This window comes from Cervus canadensis, chromosome 1 (genome assembly GCF_019320065.1).
Source record: "Cervus canadensis isolate Bull #8, Minnesota chromosome 1, ASM1932006v1, whole genome shotgun sequence".
NCBI lineage: Eukaryota > Metazoa > Chordata > Mammalia > Artiodactyla > Cervidae > Cervus > Cervus canadensis.
In genome coordinates this window covers 25,418,730-25,429,130 of record NC_057386.1, presented here as the reverse complement: position 1 = coordinate 25,429,130, position 10,401 = coordinate 25,418,730, and the positions used below count along the sequence as shown (strand labels likewise).

Genomic DNA, 10,401 nt, shown 5'->3' with positions numbered 1-10,401 from the left:
TTTGGAGAATAGACACTGAATTGGAAGCATCCCTGAGTTCCAAGTCCTAGATCTGAGTCTTGTATGATTAAAATCTCAATCCCTTGGCCTGCCATTTTGGTGTAACAAACCCAATTAGAAGTAGTTGGAGGAGTGACAACTGGAATTTTAATAGACAAAATAAATCTCATTTCTTTTCAAAAGAATAGGCCTGAAACCCAGTCTGGACCTGGCACTTCTGGGAGACTTGTAGCCAGGTAGCCAGTTGCCTAGCTCTATGAAAAGTAAGTTTGCAGTTACTAGCTTCCAGCAGACATTGTTTTGAGAATGTCTGGTGGCATCCAGGCCTGACACAACTCAGAAAACTCAAGTGTATAGCAATACAGGTCTAGTCTGAAATTACACCCATAGTATCACCTAGCTATTACCTTGGATGTCTGAACCATAGCTGCTCTATTTTGACTTTTTTTTAAATTTAACATTTTATTTAGCCAAACCTAAATTATAACTACACAGTAGTTCCTAGGACAAAGAATAAGTTGTTCTTTGGTAACAATTTTCTGACAAAATGAAGAGACACAAAGTGATGCATCTTCCCATTTGACTTTCAAGGCACAACCATAAAAAGAGGATAATTGCTGACTCATCTTGACTTAGATCATAAGGCTCTTGGGCTCCACGGACAGGGCAGTGTGGTGCTCTCAGAGACAAGTCCATAGGCATAGCTGACAGTCCAGAGAGGAGCACCCACTTGGGAGGATCTTCCAGATCTAGGATCTTCCAGAGGGTAAGGCTCAGGCTCTGTTGGGCGCCGAGCTAGATGGGGGTCTGGGGAGGTCGCAGTCATGTGCTGGGAAGAGCTGATTTGAGAGGATGAAACTGACAAGTTAGAGGAAAACACCCGTCCTGACATGATAGCAGGCGAGTGTCTAAGTCCAAATGTTTGAGACACCCACTTCAGTATAGCTACCTAGGCCTATAAATTCCTCTTTTCCTACATCAGTTTAGGCTGTCCTTTGTAAACAACAGGGTCTGAAAGAGCATTGTTGAAATAAAAGGTATAGAAGACTTGAGATAGTCATGAGAGGAGACAGTGGGCAGAGCTAGCCCCAAGGAAGAAGCCCAGCTCTAGCAGCAGCTGTCTAGCCCTGAGAAGACTGAAGGTGGCCTCATTTGAGTGGCAAACAGTAATGTTTAAATTTCAAAAATTATTTATCCTGCTTCTTAATATTACTTAAACCACATAATTCTATGAGGCAGGGTAAACTTGAAATCAATGAAATAGAAATGATCTTTCAAAACTGAGCAACTGAACTACGTATCAACAAGACAGGCTAGATTAAATCAAACTTAATAAAGAGCACTTTATGATACTAGTGTCCATACTCATCTTTAACATGAGTTGGTTTTTCAAAAGGGGGACGATGTAGGGGGTATCAAAAACCAAGTGAGACCAGATTTGCTTTCATCTCATTCTGTTCATTTTCCATAATGGGAGGATGGATCCACTATCATTTTTTCACCAGTTTTCTTTGTTACTGGCATCTCGCACCTTCTGTCCTCCCTGCCGAGGAAGGAACACTTTGCTGGGTGGCACTGCTCTGACTGCTACCAGAGGCACTAGGCTTGAGTTGTATATTGATAAAATCTGGTGCATATCTTCTGGAATCGTAGTAACTTCTGGAGGTGTAGGTGTTTTGAGTAGATTCTCTTAAGAAGAAACCGTAGGAGAAGAGGGATCTGCGAAATTCTCAAAGCACTCATCTGAATTTGTACTTTCTTTCATTGCCAAATCATTTGATGAACTGTTTGCTTTTGATAATGGATAATTTGTGGATACCAGAACTGTGCTGCTCTTTGTAGAAAGAACTTTCAAACCAGGAGTGCAGAATATAGATGCCAAGGGAAAATCTGTGTGCTCTGCACCATTTTTTTTTTTCCAACAGCTGGATTATTAGTCCAGGAATGGCAAAGACATTATCATTGGGCACTGGTTCTGTTTCTATGGTCTCACTGTTAGTCTTTACATTTTTAAGTCCAATTGTGTAATCATCATTTAAACACATAGTGTATTCAGAGATACCAACTCAAAATCATCCATCTTTAGTGCACATTTTGTAGTTTTTACTAGTGACTGTTTGGAAAATGGAGTTAAAATTTTTGGCTCTTCTTTCTCTCATTGTTTACTGCTTGGGGAGGGTTTGGCAGAACTTGGGATACGATGTACTGCTCAAGTCCAAAATCAGAAAGTTGTGCACTATGCGGTGACTTCGCAGAAGTGCTTGGAGCAGCAGAATCCAACAAATCATCTTTCATGTCAGGCTTCTCAGGACATTCACATTCACTGGACTCTGGTTTAGAGTCAATTACTTCTCGCTCATCCACTGAATTTTTCTTGGCACATGGAGCATATCCATACTTCTGGAAAAACTCTTTTGTCATGATATCCATTGAATTCTTTTCCATCAGTATTTTTGTTGCCTTTATGAAACCAGTGCTTTCTTGACTTTCCAAGCTTGCTTTATCAAGAAGAATATTGACATCATCCTTTAGAGTCCGTCCTTCTGAGTGAAGGTCATGTAAAAAGGTCTCTAGACTGGGGGGCTAGAAAAAGAAAGGGTAGGAAAGGGAGGGTTAAGGAGAGGAAAGAGAGAAGGAAGGAGAGAGAGATCTCTTGTTCCTTACCCGGTCTGGGCACTCTGGCCAGTTGTCCGCACCAGGAGGAGACCAGGGACAAAAAGGTCCCAGTTGCAGAAGCTGGGTTTGATCCATCCGTGGGCAAGCTGGTCCCTGAGTACCCCGAGTGGTCAGGATGTCAGTCGCAGCGAAGAGGAGTCCCCGCCAGAGTCGCCATTTGTTGCAGGAAGAGAGACCCCTTCCAGGGCCTGAAAGAGGGCTCTTGTCTAACACTCAGAAATGAATGTCAACACATGTGCTGACAAAGCAAGAGATTTTATTGGGAAGGGGCACCCAGGCAGAGAGCAGGAGGGTAAGGGAACCCAGGGGAACGGCTCTGCCACATGGCTTGCAGTCTGAGGTTTTAGGGTGATGGGATTAGTTTCCAGGTTGTCTTTGGTCAATCATTCTGATTCAGAGTCCTTCCTGGTGGCACACACGTTGCTCAGCCAAGATGGATGGCAGTGAGAAGGATTCTGGGAGGTGGTGTGAGAAAGATCAAAGCCCCCAAGTAAAGTAACAGTCTTTTGCTTTCCCTTCCCTTATCTTGTTTTTAAACAGCTGCTGCTCATCAATCACCACTTTCCCTCCTGTGATCTTGCTTCCTCCTTACATCCATAGAAATTAGGGCTGCTGGGGAGGAGAGGGATCTGAGCTGTTTGAGCGGGATGTTTACAGTGTATAAAAGATACCCAGAACAAAGCCAGGGCGCCCAGCCTTTGGAGGTGACACCGCTAGGCCTGCACCAGTGCTGACTAAACCCTGCCGTTCTGTATCTCTGAGTGACACTTGTGTCTTTCTGACACCACGGTTTCTATAATATTTTCTGGTGCTTTGGCCAGGAAGCCGACAACCAAACTGGCCCCTTGCGCCACCGTTGTCAGGGAACCAGAGAAAGCTGTGGCCGCCGACCCAGTGACAGACGGATAGGCACCACCCAGCCATTTGCTGGATCTCGATTCTCACTCAAGTCGCGCTGGCCTTGGGCCATGCTGCTTCCCCAACACTCAGAAGGAGAGCAGAAACGGGTTCCAGTACAGGACGTCAGATGGGTGAGTGCCCTGGGGACATCTGCCTGAGTCAGGACCCACCATACGGCAGAAGGGGCGCCTGGTCACCTCCCAATGACCAGAGAGTCACTCAGAATAGGGTATGTTCCCTCGGGTGGTCTGTTAATTCTGGTGTGTGTGAGAGAATGATTGAGTGAGTGAAAGCCAGCACTCCACTGTCTTTGGACTACGGAGCCTGAGAGGGTCCTAACCTGTGGTTCCATGATGAGCTCATTCAATTCAGGGCAGTGCTAGCCTCTGGGGGGTTTAATCTGTCCTTGCGAGGCTGGTCCGGGTTGGGGGTTTATATTGACCTGCCAATGCTAAGAGGTGTCTAAATTTCCGTAAGGGGAGTGGCCAGATGGATGAAAGTGAGTATCTCCCTTTGTTTTGTTGTGGGACACTGCCTCAGGGTGGGAACTTTCACATAATGGGCAACTTGACTTCTAAACTCACTATCTTAGAGTGTATGGTTAAGAATTTTAAGAAAGGATTTTTCTGGGGATCAGGCTTCCCTCATGTTATGCCCGATGTCCGAATCCCCGAGCGGGAAGAGAGAAGGCCTCCAAGACAATGCAACTCGCAAAAAGGGAAGTTTATTGCTGACTCGAGTCAGGGCTCCTGCCACATCCAACGCAGTGGTGCGGGGTCAGAGAGCCCCGAGCCCAAGCTGTTACACAAATTTATAGGGTGAGAACACGCCATTGGTAGTTGGTTTAAGTGGATTGGTTACAAGTTTGCAAAGCAATTTCATTGGTCAAACACACTCAAAACTTTTGTGTGCGCGGGACTTTCTCGGGGGTTTCCGCCCTGTTCCTAATTGGCAAACAGCGGTCAGTGTTAAGCTGATTGGTTGTATCCAGGTGGCCTGATAATCTTACCACCCAGAAGTAGGAAGGCCTACTCCTAATCTAAGCTGCCTGCCATGGCGTTACTTCTGCTCGCTTCACACCTCATAGCTCAGTTGGTAAAGAATCTGCCTGCAATGCAGGAGACCCGGGTTCATATCCCTGGGTTGGGAAGAGCCCCTGGAGAAGGGAAAGGCTATCCACTCCAGTAATCTGGCATAGAGAATTCCATGGACTGTATAGTCCATGGGGGTCACAAAGAGTCAGACACGACTGAGTGACTTTCACTTTTTCTGGAGATTATGGTGTAAAATTGCGTCCTGAAAAACTGCACAGTCTTTGTACCGTGGAGTGGCCCTCCTTTGGGGTCGGTGGCCCCCAGAAGGGACCTTAGATATGCCCACTGTCCGAGTAGTGTCATAGCGGGAGACTCCAGCCACCTGGACCAATTTCTATATATCAATGGTTTGAAATTGCCCAGTTAGGGCCCCCTTGGGTTTGATTCTATGCCGCAGGTCAGGGATAGTGTAAGGTCCTAGTAGTTCAATCAAAGAAAAGGATCTCGTGCCAAGAGAAGGAACCACCTATCCTCCAGGGAGAGGCTGAAGAGCTGCCTCCAATGTCCCCACCTTACGTCCCCACGGCTCTTGCTCCCAGAGCAGCAGATCCCCATTTACCAGACAGCCCACCGCCTTCCCTTCCTCCTTCTCCTCCCGATGCTCCTGAAGCTGTTGTGCCCCCTCGGCCAGCCACCCCAGAACCATTGGGTAGGTGCCTCTGGTCGGCTCAGGGAGCAGCTGACTCAGCAGTACTAATGCCCTTACGAGAGACTCAAGGGCTGCAGCACTTTGCTGCCGATGGGATCCTACATGAGAAGAGACCCGTTTTTTTTTTTTACTACCAGCCTTTTTCCATGACTGATTCCCTTAACTGGAAACATCATACCACCTCTACTCTGAAAAGCCCCAAGCCCTGGTCAATCTCTTAGAATCCACCTTCCAGATCCACCGCCCTACCTGGGGAAACTGCCAACAGCTTCTCCTCACTCTATTCAATACAGAGGAGCACAGAAGAGTCATGACAGAGGCTTGGAAATGGCTCCAAGCCAAAGCCCCAGGGAGTCAATTAGGACTGGGCTCAGGAGAATTTCCCGGAGGAAGAGCCTCGCTGGGACCTCAATACCGAGTGCGGGAAGAAACCAGCTGGAGAGGTATTGACAGGCCCTCCTACAGGGGGTAAGAGCCAGGGTTAAGAAGCCTACTAACATGGCTAAGACCACTGAGGTGCTACAAAAGCCAGATGAAAGCCCGGCTGATTTCTATAAAAGGCTATGTGAAGCCTTTTGGGTCTTCACCCCTTTTGATCCTGAAGCCCCTGAAAATCAATGGTTGATAAATGCAGCCTTTGTGGGACAGGCCCAATCTGACATCCAGAAAAAATTTACAGAAGTTAGAAGGGTTTGCAGGTAAAAATGCCACAGAACTGCTAGAAATAGCTAACAAAGTCTTTGTCAATCGCAACCAAACAGCATGCCAAGAAGCAAAAGAGAGGATGAAGCAAAAAGCCGCCCTCTTGGCAGCTGCCCTGTCAAAGCCTTTCCCCCACCTCAGTGGGACCACCCCATAAGGCAAGGGGCCCAGATCCGAAAGGGAGCTTTCCCCTCAGCCGTGATCAGTGTGCCTATTGCCAGGAAAAGGGACACTGGAAAAATGAGTGCCCTAGTGCCCTGAGAAGAAAACCAAAGCCACAGGCTCACTGAGCTGATATCAAACCGAGCCACCAGCGCTAATCTGATTGGGCTAGCTGGAGCAGAGTCTGATTAGGGGGGACCAGGCTCTCTCCAACCGTGCCGCCGAGAGCCCATGGTCAGAATTCAAGTAGGGGGCCATCCAATGGACTTTATGGTGGACATAGGTGATGAGCATTCAGTGGTCACCCAGCAGACAGCCCCCTCTTGGGAAAAGAAACTACCATCATCGGGGCCATAGGTGCCCGGACCCGCAGGCTGTTTTGCAGTCCCTGACAGAGCTGACTAGGAGATCATGTGGTAATGCACAATTCCTCTACCTGCTCGACTCCCCTGTTACCTCAGTGGCAAGAGACCTGTTTGCTGAGATGGGGGCCCAGATTTCCTTTTCTGCTGATGGATCTGTCCAGCTAAAGCTAGCCTGACCGCCCTCCTCCTCTATTACTCTCGCTATAAGGAGAGGAGAATGGCACCTGTATTCCTCCCCTCCAGGAGAAGAGACCATTCCTCCTGAATTGGAGACTGAGTACCCACTAGTTTGGGCAGAGGAAAATCCCCCGGGTCTGGCAAAACACTATGCTCCCAGCCTGGTTGATCTGAAACTGGGAGCTCAGCCTGTAAAACTACAACAGTATCTGATTCCCCGGGAGGCCCAACTGGGAATCCAGGCTTATTCAGACAGACTACTTCAACACAGACTTCTGATGAAATGCCAGTCACCCTGGAACACCCCATGACTAACCGTGAATAACCCAGGGACTCACGACTACCATCTGGTTCAGCACTTAAGAGCTCTGAACAAGGCAGCATTTACTCTGCATCCGGCAGTGCTTAATCTGTACTCCCTACTAGGACTGATCCCTTCCACAGCCGAATGGTTTACTTGCTTGGACCTGAAAGATGCCTTCTTCTGCCTCTGGGTTGCACCTGTCAACCAACTGCTATTTGCCTTTGAATGGGAAAACCCACACACAGGAGATGAGGAACAGCTCACTTAGATGAGGCTTCATCAGGGGCTCAAGAACTCCTCTACACTCTTCAGCAGAGCTTTGGCTGCCAACTTGGCTAACTTTTCTGGACAGGAGTTAGACTGTGTCCTGCTGTAATACGTCAATGACCTCCTGCTGGCCAGGACAACACAGACTTGCTGCCTAGAAGGAACAAAAGCCCTCTTCTCCTTGTTAATAGAAGCTGGGTACCAGGTATCAAAAGAAAAAAGCACTCCTGAAAGACATTGTCCCCAGATGTGGAATGCCTCTGACCATAGGGTCGGACAATGGACAGGCACTTGTAGCCGAGACAGTATAATAGGTGGCAAGGGCTTTGAAGATTCAGTGGAAATTGCATACTGCCTACCTGCCCCAGAGCTCAGGGAAAGTGGAACACAAGACTTGAACCCTCAAACAAACCCTAGCAAAACCATGTCAGGGGAACAGCTTACCTTGGGTAGGCATGTTACCCATGGCCCTCTTGAAGGTGAGGTGTCCACCCTGGGCAGGGATAGGGTTTTCACCATTAGAAATCCTGTATGGATGGCCACCCCAGCTAGTCAACCTAAGGGGAGACACCAGAGAACTGGGGAACTTGAACTTACATAGGCAGCTGCAAGGGTTATGACACACAATCTCTCCAATACATACATGGACAGTTGATAGAATACCCATATCCTTAGGCATAACAGCTCATCCCCACCAACCAGGGGACCAAGCATGGGTAAAGGATTGGAAAAAAGAGCCTTTAAAACCCATGTGGAAAGGGCCCTATTCTGTAATCTTAACTACCTGCACTGCTCTCAGGGTGGCAGGAATAGACGCTTGGATCCAGTACTCCAGAGTCAAGCCTACAAGTCTGACCAATAGCTGAGGGGCGTGGGAAGCAGCCCTCAGTCTGGAGGAGCCCCTGGGCTTGATCTTGTGAAGGAGGAAACAGCCACCCCGAAGCCCTGCTCGGACCACACTGGAAGGTGGTCAGTTAATACATGGCTGAAGCTTGAGGAACCAACTGGACTGACAAAAGGCAGATATATTGGCTATTAACTGGACTGGGACTCGCCCTATTCATCTTATGCAGAATAAAGCTTTATTCTTTCTCTCCCAAAAGAGAGAAAACTCTCCCTCTGCTTTGTCTGCTTCTCCATAGTTCTTGATTTTTGGAGTTTTCTCCTACTGTGATCAGCTTAAATATGAAAATGACGTATTTTTGCCTTATAGTTCTGTTAAGTTGTAAAATCCCCTCCTCATCTGAGAGTCAGGATGATTGCTCTGAATGTATAGAATCTTTCTATTATGAGAAGGGGTAGGTCTGCCGTGCCTTTGCTTACTATTTGCACCAGTTGGCCGCATGTTATAGTTCAGCCTCTACATGCACTAGAGAAGGGAAACATTATTGGAAGGGAGAAATTAAAGCCCAAAATATAGATGGCAAAAGATGTTATGGGTTTCCAGGACAAGCACCTTGTTGGAAACTAGGTGAAGAGAAAACAAAAATTCAGGTCGACCTAGGAAAATGGCCGATTGAGTTCATCTGGCTGGCCCCTGGCCCCTTAGTAGCCACGCCTGGCCCACCGACGTTAAGCCCTGGGCCAGGATTCAAGGGACTATACGATCAACTCCAAGGTTCCCTAAAGATGAACTAAAAGTGTCTACTGTTGAAAATAATCTCTTTATCCATTTGGCTGAGCAGGTTACCCGAGAATTGGGTATCGCTAACCGCTGGGTTTGCGGAGGAGCCCTGATGAGTGAAACATGGCCCTGGAAGGGCACCGGACTGGACGCCTTTCTGCTACTGCAATAGGATTGAACAATTAGTAGGCGGGCAGGAGGTCCTATTTGGAGTTGGCCCTATCCTCAGAGACAATAGGCGAAAAATGTTTGAGCTGAGAAGAGATAAGTTATACCTGGGTCAGAAAAACAAAATGCAGAAGAACCTTGGGCTATAGTGACACCAGTAAGAGCCTTTTGTGGTGACCAGGGGCCCCAAGCTGATATTGGGCTCCCCAAAAATGAGGGAATAGAAATCACACTTGCATTCCCTTCAACTCCACCACCAGGATTCTAGTGCAAAACTGTACAGGAAACCAACCTGATATTAATCCCTTTCTTGCAGTCCCAGGCATTAGCCCATACTGGAAGCATCTTAAATCCACAAACCCAGACTTATGGCAGGCCCCAGAGGGTCTTTTTTGGATTTGTGGGAGAAGGGCCTATTCATGACTCCCATCCAGATGGGGAGGGGAGGAACCTGCACCATAGGAATGATTCAGCCAGATTTTTTCCTCCTACCTGGCTCACAAGCAGACACGCTTGGCGTCCCAATCTGTGATGACTTAAAATGTTGAGAAAGGCGGTCTCCAGAGACAGGAGGCCATCACCCCGAAAATGACTGGCCTCCCCAATCAATACTCAATATTATGGTCCAGGCACAAGGGCGCAAGATGGGAGTTGGGGATATAGGACTCCCATTTACATGCTAAATTGAATAATCTGACTACAAGTGATGCTAGAAATTATAACCAATGAAACCGCTGCTGCCTTGGAACTGCTGGCACAGCAACAATCCCAGATGAGAATTGCCATCATTCAAAATTGCTTGGCACTAGACTACCTCCTGGCAGAGGAAGGAGTCATCCGTGGGAAATTCAGTCAAACTGACTGTTGCCTCCAAACAGATGATAATGGAAAAGCTGTGATAGACATAGCTAAACATATCAGGAAAATTGCCCATGTTCCAGTTCAGACCTGGAAGGGATGGGATACAGATGGCCTCTTTGGAGGATGGTTCTCTTCACTAGGGGGGTTTAAAACAATGATTGGGATGATCATAGTCATACTTGCTTATTCCCTACCTCATATCCCTCCTAATCAGAGTTGTAACAGGGTTCATAGAGGCAGTTGTCCCATGGAGGACAGTCACCCAGTTGCTGCTTTTAAAGGAATACCAGCAAGTGCCAGAGGATGATGTTCTGTGACAGCTACAGACGCACTCTAAGCATCAAGATGGGGGGATGAGGTAGGAACGAGATCAAAGCCCCCAGTTAAAGTAACAGTCTTTTGCTTTCCCTTCCCTTATCTTGTTTTTAAACAGTTGCTGCTCATCAATCACC

General features: G+C 47.5%; 1 pseudogene; it reads right to left on the bottom strand.

Annotated features, from left to right (window-relative positions):
* Positions 1-1,498: 1,498 nt before the first annotated feature.
* On the bottom strand, positions 1,499-5,316 carry LOC122449780 (annotated as a pseudogene).
* Between the last annotated feature and the right edge of the window lie 5,085 nt (positions 5,317-10,401).